The sequence below is a fragment of the Eptatretus burgeri genome, chromosome 1 (genome assembly GCF_056783735.1).
Source record: "Eptatretus burgeri isolate ZD-2024b chromosome 1, Ebu_testis_v1, whole genome shotgun sequence".
NCBI classification, from domain to species: domain Eukaryota; kingdom Metazoa; phylum Chordata; class Myxini; order Myxiniformes; family Myxinidae; genus Eptatretus; species Eptatretus burgeri.
Window position 1 is genome coordinate 136,594,945 of NC_140961.1, and position 17,446 is coordinate 136,612,390.

Here is a 17,446-nt window from a genome sequence, read left to right on the forward strand (position 1 = left end):
ACTCCATCATCTGTTCCAAAGTCATGTGCAAGGCCATCACCCTCCCCTTGCCTTCTCACACTCCTCATGCATGGACGTGGCAATTGGCTCTTCCTCTTCTCAACGTCACCACTTTTCCCAATGACAGTAACTCCTTCAAACAAGAAATCTTTCAAAAAGCCTGGACAAGAACTCCATCAAACAAGAAATTCTTGAAAGAGCCGGAACAGGAACTGCTTCCAGCAAGACATCCTTGAAAAAGCCCAGACATGAACTCCATCAAACAAGAAATCTGACAAAGAGCCAGGACAGGAACTGCTTCCAGCAAGACATCCTTGAAAAAGCCCAGACATGATCTCCGTCAAACAACAAATCTATCCAAGAGCCAGGACAAGAACTCCTTCCATGACAATGTGAAATTCATTCTATATTTCAATCCATTGCCAGACACAAAACAAAATGATGTTATTGAAAAAAGTGTTGCATTGACTGGGAATTGAACCCAGGTCTCCACATGGCAAACGAGAATTCTACCACTGAACTACCAATGCCATGAAACTCACACCAATGTCAACATGACCAGTCTGGGAATTGCAAAACTTCACATCAAAGGGAAATATCTTCATCCTGATGACTTTTCGAATTCCATTTGTTCATGGTATCATAAAAAATATTGTTTGCAATGCTGTGCAGAGATTTCACTTCCTCTTTCACTCCATCATCTATTCCCGTGTCATGTGGAAGGAAATCACCCTCCCGTTGCCTTCTCACACTCCTGATGCAGGGACGTGGCAATTGGCTCTTCCTCTTATCAACGTTTCCACGATTCCCAATGAAGAGAACTCCTTCAAACAAGAAATCTTTGAAAGAAGCTCCAAAGTAACTACTTCAAATAAGAAAGCTATTTAAGATCCTGAAAACGAACTCCTTCAAACATGAAATGTTTCACCGAGCCTGGACAAGAACTCTTTCAAACAAGAAATCCTTCAAAGAGCCTGGACAAGAACTCCTTCAACCAAGAAATCTTAAAAGGAGCCTGGACAAGAACTCCTTCAAGCAAGAGATCCTTGAAAGAGCCAGGACAGGAACTCCTCCAAACGAGAAATCTGACAAAGAGCCGGGACAGAAACTGCTTCAATGACAATGTGAAATTCATTCTATATTTCAATCCATTGACAGACACAAAACAAAATGATGTTATTGAAAAAAGTGTTGCATTGACTGGGAATTGAACCCAGGTCTCCCACATGGCAAACGAGAATTCTACCACTGAACTACCAATGCCATGAAACTCACACCAATGGAAACATGACCAGTCTGGGAATTGCACAACTTCACATCAAAGGGAAATGTCTTCATCCTGATGACTTTTCGATTTCCATTTGTTCATGGCATCATGAAAAATATTGTTTGCAATGCTGTGCAGAGATTTCACTTCCTCTTTCACTCCATCATCTATTCCAGTGTCATGTGGAAGGAAATCACCCTCCCGTTGCCTTCTCACACTCCTGATGCAGGGACGTGGCAATTTGCTGTTCCTCTTCTCAATGTCACCACTTTTCCCAATGATGAGAACTCCTTCAAACAAGAAATCCTTGAAAGAGCCTGAACAAGAACTCTTTCAAACAGGAAATCTTTCAAAGACCAAGGACAAGAACTCCTTAAAACAAGAAATCTGACAACGAGCCTGGACAGGAACTCATTCAAACAAGAAATCCTTGAATGAGCCTGAACAGGAACTCCTTCAAACAAGAAATCTGACAACGAGCCTGGACAAGAACTCCATCAAACAAGAAATCCTTGAAAGAGCCTGGACAAGAACTCCATCAAACAAGAAATCCTTGAAAGAACTGGGACAAGAACTCCTTCAAACAAGAAATCCTTGAATGAGCCTGAACAGGAACTCCTTCAAACAAGAAATCTGACAACGAGCCTGGACAAGAACTCCATCAAACAAGAAATCCTTGAAAGAGCCAGGACAGGAACTGCTTCCAGCAAGATATCCTTGAAAGAGCCAGGATAGGAACTCCTTCAAACAAGAAATCTGACAAAGAGCCTGGACAAGAACTCCTCCAGCCAAGAAATCCTTGAAAAAGCACAGACATGATCTCCTTCAAACAACAAATCCATCCAAGAGCCTGGACAGGAACTCCTTCAAACAACAAATCTGTCCAAGTAGCATGGACAGGAACTCCTTCAATGACAATGTGAAATTCATTCTATATTTCAATCCATTGCCAGACACAAAACAAAATGATTTAATTCAAAAAAGTGTTGCATTGACTGGGAATTGAACCCAGGTCTCCCACATGGCAAGCAAGAATTCTCCCACTGAACTACCAATGCCATGAAACTCACACCAATGGAAACATGACCAGTCTGGGAATTGCACAACTTCACATCAAAGGGAAATATCATCATCCTGATGACTTTTCGAATTCCATTTGTTCATGGCATCATAAAAAATATTGTTTGCAATTCTGTGCAGAGATTTCACTTCCTCTTTCACTCCATCATCTATTCCAGTGTCATGTGGAAGGAAATCACCCTCCCGTTGCCTTCTCACACTCCTGATGCAGGGACGTGGCAATTTGCTGTTCCTCTTCTCAATGTCACCACTTTTCCCAATGACGAGAACACCTTCAAACAAGAAATCCTTGAAAGAGCCTGAACAAGGACTCTTTCAAACAGGAAATCTTTCAAAGATCATGGACAAGAACTCCTTAAAACAAGAAATCTGACAACGAGCCTGGACAAGAACTCCATCAAACAAGAAATCGTTGAAAGAACTGGGACAAGAACTCCTTCCAACAAGAAATCCTTGAATGAGCCTGAACAGGAACTCCTTCAAACAAGAAATCTGACAACGAGCCTGGACAAGAACTCCTTCAAACAAGAAATCCTTGAATGAGCCTGAACAGGAACTCCTTCAAACAAGAAATCTGACAACGAGCCGGTACAAGAACTCCATCAAACAAGAAATCCTTGAAAAAGCACAGACATGATCTCCTTCAAACAACAAATCTGTCCAAGAGCCTGGACAGGAACTCCTTCAATGACAATGTGAAATTAATTCCATATTTCAATCCATTGCCAGACACAAAACAAAATGATGCAATTCAAAAAAGTGTTGCATTGACTGGGAATTGAACCTAGGTCTCCCACATGGCAAGCGAGAATTCTACCACTGAACTACCAATGCCATGAAGCTTACACCAATGGAAACATGACCAGTCTGGGAATTGCACAACTTCACATCAAAGGGAAATATCTTCATCCTGATGACTTTTCGATTTCCATTTGTTCATGGCATCATGAAAAATATCTTTCGATCCTCTTGGAGGATCTCTCAGTCTTACTCACGTTGTTGTTCTTCATCTTCTTCTTGTGGACTTTTTTGTTTCACAGCCTCCAGTTTTCATCGAAACTTCCTGAAACTGGGCAAATATATGTCGAAATTCCCTGCGCAGACAGTCACCATCTCCGATTTTGAAAATTCCTCCGAGAAAAAAAGTTATGACGTCAAAATATCTCCGCAAATGGAAATCGCCTGAAACATTTTCTACGAAACGAGACAAGCTTTTTAAATTCTGTTTGTGGGAATCAAACAGGGCATAACAGAGATGAACTACTGCGCATATGATACATCACGATGACGTCATATCAATTTTTATGACCTCGTTCCTATTTTTTGACATTTTTAGTTTCACAACCCAGAGTTTTCATCGGATCTTCGTGAAACATACCATGTATATGCTGAAAGCCCACGCACTGGCAATAACCATCTCCGATTTTGGAAATTCTTCCGAGAAAAAAAGTTGACATCATAATATCACAGCTGATGGATTTCGCCGATACCATTATCTCTGAAACTGGGCAAGCTGTTTGAATTTTGTTTGCGGGAATCAAGCCGGGCATCAGCACAGATAATTTATCGCAAACCTGACACATTACAATAATGTCATATTCGTTTTTATGACGTCATCATTTAGAGGACGAGGATCTTCGCTCATTTGAGCTTGTTTGCAATGCTGTGCAGAGATTTCACTTCCTCTTTCACTCCATCATCTGTTCCAAAGTCATGTGCAAGACAATCACTCTCCCCTTTCTTTCTCACACTTCTTATGCAGGGACGTGGCAATTGGCTCTTCCTCTTCTCAACGTCACCACTTTTCCAAATGACAGCAACTCCTTCAAACAAGAAATCTTTGAAAGAACCTCCAAAGGAACCACTGAAAATAAAAAAATCTATTTAACAGCCTGGACAATAACTCCTTCAAACAAAGACATCATTGAAAGAACCAGGACAAGAACTCCTTCAAAAAAGAAATCTGACAACGAGCCTGGACAAGAACTGCATCAAACAAGAAATCCTTGAAAGAGCCAGGACAGGAACTGCTTCCAGCAAGATATCCTTGAAAGAGCCGGGATAGGAACTCCTTCAAACAAGAAATCTGACAAAGAGCCTGGATAAGAACTCCTCCAGACAAGAAATTCTTGAAAAAGCACAGACATGATCTCCTTCAAACAACAAATCTGTCCAAGAGCCTGGACAGGAACTCCTTCAATGACAATGTGAATTTCAGTCTATATTTCAATCCATTGCCAGACACAAAACAAAATGATGTCATTCAAAAAAGTTTTGCATTGACTGGGAATTGAACCCAGGTCTCCCACATGACAAGCAAGAATTCTACCAATGAACTACCAATGCCATGAAACTCACACGAATGGAAACATGACCAGTCTGGGAATTGCACAACTTCACATCAAAGGGAAATATCTTCATCCTGATGACTTTTCGATTTCCATTTGTTCATGGCATCATGAAAAATATTGTTTGCAATGCTGTGCAGAGATTTCACTTCCTCTTTCACTCCATCATCTATTCCAGTGTCATGTGGAAGGAAATCACCCTCCCGTTGCCTTCTCACACTCCTGATGCAGGGACGTGGCAATTGGCTCTTCCTCTTATCAACGTTTCCACTATTCCCAATGAAGAGAACTCCTTCAAACAAGAAATCTTTGAAAGAAGCTCCAAAGTAACTACTTCAAATAAGAAAGCTATTTAAGATCCTGAAAACGAACTCCTTCAAACATGAAATGTTTCACCGAGCCTGGACAAGAACTCCTTCAAACAAGAAATCCTTCAAAGAGCCTGGACAAGAACTCCTTCAAACAAGAAATCTTAAAACGAGCCTGGACAAGAACTCCTTCATGCAAGAGATCCTTGAAAGAGCCGGGACAAGAACTCCTTCAAGAAAGAAATCTTTCAAAGAGCCTGGACAGGAACTCCTACATGCAAGAGATCCTTGAAAGAGCCGGGACAAGAACTCCTTCAAGAAAGAAATCTTTCAAAGAGCCGGGACAGGAACTCCTTCAATGAGAATGTGAAATTCATTCTCATTTCAATCCATTGCCAGACACAAAACAAAATGATGTTATTGAAAAAAGTTTTGCATTGACTGGGAATTGAACCCAGGTCTCCCACATGGCAAGCCAGAATTCTACCACTGAACTACCAATGCCATGAAGCTCACACCAATGGAAACATGACCAGTCTGGGAATTGCACAACTTCACATCAAATGGAAATATCTTCATCCTGATGACTTTTCGATTTCCCTTTGTTCATGGCATCATGAAAAATATCTTTCGATCCTCTTGGAGGATCTCTCAGTCTTACTCACGTTGTTGTTCTTCATCTTCTTCTTGTGGACTTTTTTGTTTCACAGCCTCCAGTTTTCATCGAAACTTCCTGAAACTGGGCAAATACATGTCGAAATTCCCTGCGCAGACAGTCACCATCTCTGATTTTGAAAATTCCTCCGAGAAAAAAAGTTATGACGTCAAAATATCTCCGCAAATGGAAATCGCCTAAAACATTTTCTACGAAACGAGACAAGCTTTTTAAATTCTGTTTGCGGGAATCAAACAGGGCATAACAGAGATGAACTACCGCGCATATGATACATCACGATGACGTCATATCAATTTTTATGACTTCGTTCCTATTTTTTGACATTTTTAGTTTCACAACCCAGAGTTTTCATCGGATCTTCGTGAAACTTGCCATGTATATGCAGAAAGCCCACGCGCTGGCAGTAACCATCTCCGATTTTGGAAATTCTTCCGAGAAAAAAAGTTGACGTCATAATATCACAGCTGATGGATTTCGCTGATACCATTATCTCCGAAACTGGGCAAGCTGTTTGAATTTTGTTTGCGGGAATCAAGCCGGGCATCAGCACAGATAATTTATCACAAACCTGACACATTACAATAACGTCATATTCGTTTTTATGACGTCATCATTTAGAGGAGGAGGATCTTCGCTCATTGGAGCTTGTTTGCAATGCTGTGCAGAGATTTCACTTCCTCTTTCACTCCATCATCTGTTCCAAAGTCATGTGCAAGGCAATCACTCTCCCCTTGCTTTCTCACACTCCTTATGCAGGGACGTGGCAATTGGCTCTTCCTCTTCTCAACGTCACCACTTTTCCAAATGACAGCAACTCCTTCAAACAAGAAATCTTTGAAAGAACCTCTAAAGGAACCACTGAAAATGAAAAAATCTATTTAATATCCTGGACAATAACTCCTTCAAACAAAGAAATCATTGAAAGAACCAGGACAGGAACTCCTTAAAACAAAAAATCCTTGAAAGGACCAGGACAGGAACTCTTTCAAACAAGAAATCCTTGAATGAGCCTGAACAGGGACTCCATCAAACAGGAAATCTTTCATAGAGCATGGACAAGAACTCCTAAAAACAAGAAATCTGACAATGAGCCTGGACAAGAACTCCTTCAAAAAAGAAATCTGACAACGAGCCTGGACAAGAACTCCATCAAACAAGAAATCCTTGAAAGAGCCAGGACAGGAACTGCTTCCAGCAAGACATCCTTGAAAAAGCACAGACATGATCTCCTTCAAACAACAAATCTATCCAAGAGCCTGGACAGGAACTCCTTCAATGACAATGTGAAATTCATTCTATATTTCAATCCATTGCCAGACACAAAACAAAATGATGTTATTGAAAAAAGTGTTGCATTGACTGGGAATTGAACCCAGGTCTCCCACATGGCAAGCGAGAATTCTACCACTGAACTACCAATGCCATGAAACTAACACCAATGGAAACATGACCAGTCTGGGAATTGCACAACTTCACATCAAAGGGAAATGTCTTCATCCTGATGACTTTTCGAATTCCATTTGTTCATGGCATCATGAAAAATATTGTTTGCAATGCTGTGCAGAGATTTCACTTCCTCTTTCACTCCATCATCTATTCCAGTGTTATGTGGAAGGAAATCACCCTCCCGTTGCCTTCTCACACTCCTGATGCAGGGACGTGGCAATTTGCTGTTCCTCTTCTCAATGTCACCACTTTTCCCAATGACGAGAACACCTTCAAACAAGAAATCCTTGAAAGAGCCTGAACAAGGACTCTTTCAAACAGGAAATCTTTCAAAGAGCATGGACAAGAACTCCTTAAAACAAGAAATCTGACAACGAGCCTGGACAGGAACTCATTCAAACAAGAAATCTGACAATGAGCCTGGACAAGAACTCCTTCAAACAAGAAATCCTTGAATGAGCCTGAACAGGAACTGCTTCCAACAAAAAATCTTTCAAAGAGCCAGGACAGGAACTCCTTCAAACAAGAAATCCTTGAATGAGCCTGAACAGGAACTCCTTCAAACAAGAAATCTGACAACGAGCCTGGACAAGAACTCCATCAAACAAGAAATCCTTGAAAAAGCACAGACATGATCTCCTTCAAACAACAAATCTGTCCAAGAGCCTGGACAGGAACTCCTTCAATGACAATGTGAAATTAATTCCATATTTCAATCCATTGCCAGACACAAAACAAGATGATGTAATTCAAAAAGTGTTGCATTGACTGGGAATTGAACCCAGGTCTCCCACATGGCAAGCGAGAATTCTACCACTGAACTACCAATGCCATGAAACTCACACCAATGGAAACATGACCAGTCTGGGAATTGCACAACTTCACATCAAAGGGAAATATCTTCATCCTGATGACTTTTCGATTTCCATTTGTTCATGGCATCATTAAAAATATCTTTCGATCCTCTTGGAGGATCTCTCAGTCTTACTCACGTTGTTGTTCTTCATCTTCTTCTTGTGGACTTTTTTGTTTCACAGCCTCCAGTTTTCATCGAAACTTCCTGAAACTGGGCAAATATATGTCGAAATTCCCTGCGCAGACAGTCACCATCTCCGATTTTGAAAATTCCTCCGAGAAAAAAAGTTATGACGTCAAAATATCTCCGCAAATGGAAATCGCCTGAAACATTTTCTACGAAACGAGACAAGCTTTTTAAATTCTGTTTGCGGGAATCAAACAGGGCATAACAGAGATGAACTACCGCGCATATGATACATCACGATGACGTCATATCAATTTTTATGACCTCGTTCCTATTTTTTGACATTTTTAGTTTCACAACCCAGAGTTTTCATCGGATCTTCGTGAAACTTGCCATGTATATGCAGAAAGCCCACGCGCTGGCAGTAACCATCTCCGATGTTGGAAATTCTTCCGAGAAAAAAAGTTGACATCATAATATCACAGCTGATGGATTTCGCCAATACCATTATCTCTGAAACTGGGCAAGCTGTTTGAATTTTGTTTGCGGGAATCAAGCCGGGCATTAGCACAGATAATTTATCGCAAACCTGACACATTACAATAATGTCATATTCGTTTTTATGACGTCATCATTTAGAGGAGGAGGATCTTCGCTCATTTGAGCTTGTTTGCAATGCTGTGCAGAGATTTCACTTCCTCTTTCACTCCATCATCTGTTCCAAAGTCATGTGCAAGGCAATCACTCTCCCCTTGCTTTCTCACACTTCTTATGCAGGGACGTGGCAATTGGCTCTTCCTCTTCTCAACGTCACCACTTTTCCAAATGACAGCAACTCCTTCAAACAAGAAATCTTTGAAAGAACCTCCAAAGGAACCACTGAAAATGAAAAAATCTATTTAATAGCCTGGACAATAACTCCTTCAAACAAAGACATCATTGAAAGAACCAGGACAAGAACTCCTTCAAAAAAGAAATCTGACAATGAGCCTGGACAAGAACTCCATCAAACAAGAAATCCTTGAAAGAGCCAGGACAGGAACTGCTTCCAGCAAGACATCCTTGAAAAAGCACAGACATGATCTCCTTCAAACAACAAATCTCTCCAAGAGCCTGGACAGGAACTCCGTCAATGACAATGTGAAATTCACTCTATATTTCAATCCATTGCCAGACACAAAACAAAATGATGTTATTGAAAAAAGTGTTGCATTGACTGGGAATTGAACCCAGGTCTCCACATGGCAAACGAGAATTCTACCACTGAACTACCAATGCCATGAAACTCACACCAATGTCAACATGACCAGTCTGGGAATTGCAAAACTTCACATCAAAGGGAAATATCTTCATCCTGATGACTTTTCGAATTCCATTTGTTCATGGTATCATAAAAAATATTGTTTGCAATGCTGTGCAGAGATTTCACTTCCTCTTTCACTCCATCATCTATTCCCGTGTCATGTGGAAGGAAATCACCCTCCCGTTGCCTTCTCACACTCCTGATGCAGGGACGTGGCAATTGGCTCTTCCTCTTATCAACGTTTCCACGATTCCCAATGAAGAGAACTCCTTCAAACAAGAAATCTTTGAAAGAAGCTCCAAAGTAACTACTTCAAATAAGAAAGCTATTTAAGATCCTGAAAACGAACTCCTTCAAACATGAAATGTTTCACCGAGCCTGGACAAGAACTCTTTCAAACAAGAAATCCTTCAAAGAGCCTGGACAAGAACTCCTTCAACCAAGAAATCTTAAAAGGAGCCTGGACAAGAACTCCTTCAAGCAAGAGATCCTTGAAAGAGCCAGGACAGGAACTCCTCCAAACGAGAAATCTTCCAAAGAGCCGGGACAGGAACTGCTTCAATGACAATGTGAAATTCATTCTATATTTCAATCCATTGACAGACACAAAACAAAATGATGTTATTGAAAAAAGTGTTGCATTGACTGGGAATTGAACCCAGGTCTCCCACATGGCAAGCAAGAATTCTACCACTGAACTACCAATGCCATGAAACTCACACCAATGGAAACATGACCAGTCTGGGAATTGCACAACTTCACATCAAAGGGAAATGTCTTCATCCTGATGACTTTTCGATTTCCATTTGTTCATGGCATCATGAAAAATATTGTTTGCAATGCTGTGCAGAGATTTCACTTCCTCTTTCACTCCATCATCTATTCCAGTGTCATGTGGAAGGAAATCACCCTCCCGTTGCCTTCTCACACTCCTGATGCAGGGATGTGGCAATTTGCTGTTCCTCTTCTCAATGTCACCACTTTTCCCAATGACGAGAACTCCTTCAAACAAGAAATCCTTGAAAGAGCCTGAACAAGGACTCTTTCAAACAGGAAATCTTTCAAAGAGCATGGACAAGAACTCCTTAAAACAAGAAATCTGACAACGAGCCTGGACAGGAACTCATTCAAACAAGAAATCTGACAATGAGCCTGGACAGGAACTCATTCAAACAAGAAATCTGACAACGAGCCTGGACAGGAACTCATTCAAACAAGAAATCTGACAATGAGCCTGGACAAGAACTCCATCAAACAAGAAATCCTTGAAAGAACTGGGACAAGAACTCCTTCAAGCAAGAAATCCTTCAATGAGCCTGAACAGGAACTCCTTCAAACAAGAAATCTGACAACGAGCCTGGACAAGAACTCCATCAAACAAGAAATCCTTGAAAGAGCCAGGACAGGAACTGCTTCCAGCAAGATATCCTTGAAAGAGCCAGGATAGGAACTCCTTCAAACAAGAAATCTGACAAAGAGCCTGGACAAGAACTCCTCCAGCCAAGAAATCCTTGAAAAAGCACAGACATGATCTCCTTCAAACAACAAATCCATCCAAGAGCCTGGACAGGAACTCCTTCAAACAACAAATCTGTCCAAGTAGCATGGACAGGAACTCCTTCAATGACAATGTGAAATTCATTCTATATTTCAATCCATTGCCAGACACAAAACAAAATGATTTAATTCAAAAAAGTGTTGCATTGACTGGGAATTGAACCCAGGTCTCCCACATGGCAAGCAAGAATTCTCCCACTGAACTACCAATGCCATGAAACTCACACCAATGGAAACATGACCAGTCTGGGAATTGCACAACTTCACATCAAAGGGAAATATCATCATCCTGATGACTTTTCGAATTCCATTTGTTCATGGCATCATAAAAAATATTGTTTGCAATTCTGTGCAGAGATTTCACTTCCTCTTTCACTCCATCATCTATTCCAGTGTCATGTGGAAGGAAATCACCCTCCCGTTGCCTTCTCACACTCCTGATGCAGGGACGTGGCAATTTGCTGTTCCTCTTCTCAATGTCACCACTTTTCCCAATGACGAGAACACCTTCAAACAAGAAATCCTTGAAAGAGCCTGAACAAGGACTCTTTCAAACAGGAAATCTTTCAAAGATCATGGACAAGAACTCCTTAAAACAAGAAATCTGACAACGAGCCTGGACAAGAACTCCATCAAACAAGAAATCGTTGAAAGAACTGGGACAAGAACTCCTTCCAACAAGAAATCCTTGAATGAGCCTGAACAGGAACTCCTTCAAACAAGAAATCTGACAACGAGCCTGGACAAGAACTCCTTCAAACAAGAAATCCTTGAATGAGCCTGAACAGGAACTCCTTCAAACAAGAAATCTGACAACGAGCCGGTACAAGAACTCCATCAAACAAGAAATCCTTGAAAAAGCACAGACATGATCTCCTTCAAACAACAAATCTGTCCAAGAGCCTGGACAGGAACTCCTTCAATGACAATGTGAAATTAATTCCATATTTCAATCCATTGCCAGACACAAAACAAAATGATGTAATTCAAAAAAGTGTTGCATTGACTGGGAATTGAACCCAGGTCTCCCACATGGCAAGCGAGAATTCTACCACTGAACTACCAATGCCATGAAACTCACACCAATGGAAACATGACCAGTCTGGGAATTGCACAACTTCACATCAAAGGGAAATATCTTCATCCTGATGACTTTTCGATTTCCATTTGTTCATGGCATCATAAAAAATATCTTTCGATCCTCTTGGAGGATCTCTCAGTCTTACTCACGTTGTTGTTCTTCATCTTCTTCTTGTGGACTTTTTTGTTTCACAGCCTCCAGTTTTCATCGAAACTTCCTGAAACTGGGCAAATATATGTCGAAATTCCCTGCGCAGACAGTCACCATCTCCGATTTTGAAAATTCCTCCGAGAAAAAAAGTTATGACGTCAAAATATCTCCGCAAATGGAAATCGCCTGAAACATTTTCTACGAAACGAGACAAGCTTTTTAAATTCTGTTTGTGGGAATCAAACAGGGCATAACAGAGATGAACTACTGCGCATATGATACATCACGATGACGTCATATCAATTTTTATGACCTCGTTCCTATTTTTTGACATTTTTAGTTTCACAACCCAGAGTTTTCATCGGATCTTCGTGAAACATACCATGTATATGCAGAAAGCCCACGCACTGGCAATAACCATCTCCGATTTTGGAAATTCTTCCGAGAAAAAAAGTTGACATCATAATATCACAGCTGATGGATTTCGCCGATACCATTATCTCTGAAACTGGGCAAGCTGTTTGAATTTTGTTTGCGGGAATCAAGCCGGGCATTAGCACAGATAATTTATCGCAAACCTGACACATTACAATAATGTCATATTCGTTTTTATGACGTCATCATTTAGAGGACGAGGATCTTCGCTCATTTGAGCTTGTTTGCAATGCTGTGCAGAGATTTCACTTCCTCTTTCACTCCATCATCTGTTCCAAAGTCATGTGCAAGACAATCACTCTCCCCTTTCTTTCTCACACTTCTTATGCAGGGACGTGGCAATTGGCTCTTCCTCTTCTCAACGTCACCACTTTTCCAAATGACAGCAACTCCTTCAAACAAGAAATCTTTGAAAGAACCTCCAAAGGAACCACTGAAAATAAAAAAATCTATTTAACAGCCTGGACAATAACTCCTTCAAACAAAGACATCATTGAAAGAACCAGGACAAGAACTCCTTCAAAAAAGAAATCTGACAACGAGCCTGGACAAGAACTGCATCAAACAAGAAATCCTTGAAAGAGCCAGGACAGGAACTGCTTCCAGCAAGATATCCTTGAAAGAGCCGGGATAGGAACTCCTTCAAACAAGAAATCTGACAAAGAGCCTGGATAAGAACTCCTCCAGACAAGAAATTCTTGAAAAAGCACAGACATGATCTCCTTCAAACAACAAATCTGTCCAAGAGCCTGGACAGGAACTCCTTCAATGACAATGTGAATTTCAGTCTATATTTCAATCCATTGCCAGACACAAAACAAAATGATGTCATTCAAAAAAGTTTTGCATTGACTGGGAATTGAACCCAGGTCTCCCACATGACAAGCAAGAATTCTACCAATGAACTACCAATGCCATGAAACTCACACGAATGGAAACATGACCAGTCTGGGAATTGCACAACTTCACATCAAAGGGAAATATCTTCATCCTGATGACTTTTCGATTTCCATTTGTTCATGGCATCATGAAAAATATTGTTTGCAATGCTGTGCAGAGATTTCACTTCCTCTTTCACTCCATCATCTATTCCAGTGTCATGTGGAAGGAAATCACCCTCCCGTTGCCTTCTCACACTCCTGATGCAGGGACGTGGCAATTGGCTCTTCCTCTTATCAACGTTTCCACTATTCCCAATGAAGAGAACTCCTTCAAACAAGAAATCTTTGAAAGAAGCTCCAAAGTAACTACTTCAAATAAGAAAGCTATTTAAGATCCTGAAAACGAACTCCTTCAAACATGAAATGTTTCACCGAGCCTGGACAAGAACTCCTTCAAACAAGAAATCCTTCAAAGAGCCTGGACAAGAACTCCTTCAAACAAGAAATCTTAAAACGAGCCTGGACAAGAACTCCTTCATGCAAGAGATCCTTGAAAGAGCCGGGACAAGAACTCCTTCAAGAAAGAAATCTTTCAAAGAGCCTGGACAGGAACTCCTACATGCAAGAGATCCTTGAAAGAGCCGGGACAAGAACTCCTTCAAGAAAGAAATCTTTCAAAGAGCCGGGACAGGAACTCCTTCAATGAGAATGTGAAATTCATTCTCATTTCAATCCATTGCCAGACACAAAACAAAATGAAGTCATTGAAAAAAGTTTTGCATTGACTGGGAATTGAACCCAGGTCTCCCACATGGCAAGCCAGAATTCTACCACTGAACTACCAATGCCATGAAACTCACACCAATGGAAACATGACTAGTCTGGGAATTGCACAACTTCACATCAAATGGAAATATCTTCATCCTGATGACTTTTCGATTTCCCTTTGTTCATGGCATCATGAAAAATATCTTTCGATCCTCTTGGAGGATCTCTCTGTCTTACTCACGTTGTTGTTCTTCATCTTCTTCTTGTGGACTTTTTTGTTTCACAGCCTCCAGTTTTCATCGAAACTTCCTGAAACTGTGCAAATACATGTCGAAATTCCCTGCGCAGACAGTCACCATCTCTGATTTTGAAAATTCCTCCGAGAAAAAAAGTTATGACGTCAAAATATCTCCGCAAATGGAAATCGCCTAAAACATTTTCGACGAAACGAGACAAGCTTTTTAAATTCTGTTTGCGGGAATCAAACAGGGCATAACAGAGATGAACTACCGCGCATATGATACATCACGATGACGTCATATCAATTTTTATGACTTCGTTCCTATTTTTTGACATTTTTAGTTTCACAACCCAGAGTTTTCATCGGATCTTCGTGAAACTTGCCATGTATATGCAGAAAGCCCACGCGCTGGCAGTAACCATCTCCGATTTTGGAAATTCTTCCGAGAAAAAAAGTTGACGTCATAATATCACAGCTGATGGATTTCGCTGATACCATTATCTCCGAAACTGGGCAAGCTGTTTGAATTTTGTTTGCGGGAATCAAGCCGGGCATCAGCACAGATAATTTATCACAAACCTGACACATTACAATAACGTCATATTCGTTTTTATGACGTCATCATTTAGAGGAGGAGGATCTTCGCTCATTGGAGCTTGTTTGCAATGCTGTGCAGAGATTTCACTTCCTCTTTCACTCCATCATCTGTTCCAAAGTCATGTGCAAGGCAATCACTCTCCCCTTGCTTTCTCACACTCCTTATGCAGGGACGTGGCAATTGGCTCTTCCTCTTCTCAACGTCACCACTTTTCCAAATGACAGCAACTCCTTCAAACAAGAAATCTTTGAAAGAACCTCTAAAGGAACCACTGAAAATGAAAAAATCTATTTAATATCCTGGACAATAACTCCTTCAAACAAAGAAATCATTGAAAGAACCAGGACAGGAACTCCTTAAAACAAAAAATCCTTGAAAGGACCAGGACAGGAACTCTTTCAAACAAGAAATCTTTCATAGAGCATGGACAAGAACTCCTAAAAACAAGAAATCTGACAATGAGCCTGGACAAGAACTCCTTCAAAAAAGAAATCTGACAACGAGCCTGGACAAGAACTCCATCAAACAAGAAATCCTTGAAAGAGCCAGGACAGGAACTGCTTCCAGCAAGACATCCTTGAAAAAGCACAGACATGATCTCCTTCAAACAACAAATCTATCCAAGAGCCTGGACAGGAACTCCTTCAATGACAATGTGAAATTCATTCTATATTTCAATCCATTGCCAGACACAAAACAAAATGATGTTATTGAAAAAAGTGTTGCATTGACTGGGAATTGAACCCAGGTCTCCCACATGGCAAGCGAGAATTCTACCACTGAACTACCAATGCCATGAAACTAACACCAATGGAAACATGACCAGTCTGGGAATTGCACAACTTCACATCAAAGGGAAATGTCTTCATCCTGATGACTTTTCGAATTCCATTTGTTCATGGCATCATGAAAAATATTGTTTGCAATGCTGTGCAGAGATTTCACTTCCTCTTTCACTCCATCATCTATTCCAGTGTTATGTGGAAGGAAATCACCCTCCCATTGCCTTCTCACACTCCTGATGCAGGGACGTGGCAATTTGCTGTTCCTCTTCTCAATGTCACCACTTTTCCCAATGACGAGAACACCTTCAAACAAGAAATCCTTGAAAGAGCCTGAACAAGGACTCTTTCAAACAGGAAATCTTTCAAAGAGCATGGACAAGAACTCCTTAAAACAAGAAATCTGACAACGAGCCTGGACAGGAACTCATTCAAACAAGAAATCTGACAATGAGCCTGGACAAGAACTCCTTCAAACAAGAAATCCTTGAATGAGCCTGAACAGGAACTGCTTCCAACAAAAAATCTTTCAAAGAGCCAGGACAGGAACTCCTTCAAACAAGAAATCCTTGAATGAGCCTGAACAGGAACTCCTTCAAACAAGAAATCTGACAACGAGCCTGGACAAGAACTCCATCAAACAAGAAATCCTTGAAAAAGCACAGACATGATCTCCTTCAAACAACAAATCTGTCCAAGAGCCTGGACAGGAACTCCTTCAATGACAATGTGAAATTAATTCCATATTTCAATCCATTGCCAGACACAAAACAAGATGATGTAATTCAAAAAAGTGTTGCATTGACTGGGAATTGAACCCAGGTCTCCCACATGGCAAGCGAGAATTCTACCACTGAACTACCAATGCCATGAAACTCACACCAATGGAAACATGACCAGTCTGGGAATTGCACAACTTCACATCAAAGGGAAATATCTTCATCCTGATGACTTTTCGATTTCCATTTGTTCATGGCATCATTAAAAATATCTTTCGATCCTCTTGGAGGATCTCTCAGTCTTACTCACGTTGTTGTTCTTCATCTTCTTCTTGTGGACTTTTTTGTTTCACAGCCTCCAGTTTTCATCGAAACTTCCTGAAACTGGGCAAATATATGTCGAAATTCCCTGCGCAGACAGTCACCATCTCCGATTTTGAAAATTCCTCCGAGAAAAAAAGTTATGACGTCAAAATATCTCCGCAAATGGAAATCGCCTGAAACATTTTCTACGAAACGAGACAAGCTTTTTAAATTCTGTTTGCGGGAATCAAACAGGGCATAACAGAGATGAACTACCGCGCATATGATACATGACGATGACGTCATATCAATTTTTATGACCTCGTTCCTATTTTTTGACATTTTTAGTTTCACAACCCAGAGTTTTCATCGGATCTTCGTGAAACTTGCCATGTATATGCAGAAAGCCCACGCGCTGGCAGTAACCATCTCCGATGTTGGAAATTCTTCCGAGAAAAAAAGTTGACATCATAATATCACAGCTGATGGATTTCGCCTAAACCATTATCTCTGAAACTGGG

The 17,446-nt window shown here is 40.8% G+C and overlaps 12 non-coding genes across 12 annotated transcripts; all 12 read right to left on the reverse strand.

The window, feature by feature from the left end:
* Positions 1-1,192: 1,192 nt before the first annotated feature.
* TRNAG-GCC (transfer RNA glycine (anticodon GCC)) lies at positions 1,193-1,263 on the reverse strand. The gene has a single exon. It is a non-coding gene; the product is annotated as a tRNA-Gly (tRNA).
* Positions 1,264-3,110: 1,847 nt separating this feature from the next.
* Positions 3,111-3,181, reverse strand: TRNAG-GCC (transfer RNA glycine (anticodon GCC)). The gene has a single exon. It is a non-coding gene; the product is annotated as a tRNA-Gly (tRNA).
* Positions 3,182-4,622: 1,441 nt separating this feature from the next.
* TRNAD-GUC (transfer RNA aspartic acid (anticodon GUC)) lies at positions 4,623-4,693 on the reverse strand. The gene has a single exon. It is a non-coding gene; the product is annotated as a tRNA-Asp (tRNA).
* A 743-nt stretch (positions 4,694-5,436) lies between these two features.
* TRNAG-GCC (transfer RNA glycine (anticodon GCC)) lies at positions 5,437-5,507 on the reverse strand. Its single transcript has one exon. It is a non-coding gene; the product is annotated as a tRNA-Gly (tRNA).
* Positions 5,508-7,030: 1,523 nt separating this feature from the next.
* Positions 7,031-7,101, reverse strand: TRNAG-GCC (transfer RNA glycine (anticodon GCC)). Its single transcript has one exon. It is a non-coding gene; the product is annotated as a tRNA-Gly (tRNA).
* Positions 7,102-7,885: 784 nt separating this feature from the next.
* Positions 7,886-7,956, reverse strand: TRNAG-GCC (transfer RNA glycine (anticodon GCC)). Its single transcript has one exon. It is a non-coding gene; the product is annotated as a tRNA-Gly (tRNA).
* A 2,091-nt stretch (positions 7,957-10,047) lies between these two features.
* TRNAG-GCC (transfer RNA glycine (anticodon GCC)) lies at positions 10,048-10,118 on the reverse strand. Its single transcript has one exon. It is a non-coding gene; the product is annotated as a tRNA-Gly (tRNA).
* Positions 10,119-11,965: 1,847 nt separating this feature from the next.
* Positions 11,966-12,036, reverse strand: TRNAG-GCC (transfer RNA glycine (anticodon GCC)). Its single transcript has one exon. It is a non-coding gene; the product is annotated as a tRNA-Gly (tRNA).
* Positions 12,037-13,477: 1,441 nt separating this feature from the next.
* Positions 13,478-13,548, reverse strand: TRNAD-GUC (transfer RNA aspartic acid (anticodon GUC)). Its single transcript has one exon. It is a non-coding gene; the product is annotated as a tRNA-Asp (tRNA).
* A 743-nt stretch (positions 13,549-14,291) lies between these two features.
* Positions 14,292-14,362, reverse strand: TRNAG-GCC (transfer RNA glycine (anticodon GCC)). Its single transcript has one exon. It is a non-coding gene; the product is annotated as a tRNA-Gly (tRNA).
* A 1,482-nt stretch (positions 14,363-15,844) lies between these two features.
* TRNAG-GCC (transfer RNA glycine (anticodon GCC)) lies at positions 15,845-15,915 on the reverse strand. Its single transcript has one exon. It is a non-coding gene; the product is annotated as a tRNA-Gly (tRNA).
* Positions 15,916-16,700: 785 nt separating this feature from the next.
* TRNAG-GCC (transfer RNA glycine (anticodon GCC)) lies at positions 16,701-16,771 on the reverse strand. Its single transcript has one exon. It is a non-coding gene; the product is annotated as a tRNA-Gly (tRNA).
* Between the last annotated feature and the right edge of the window lie 675 nt (positions 16,772-17,446).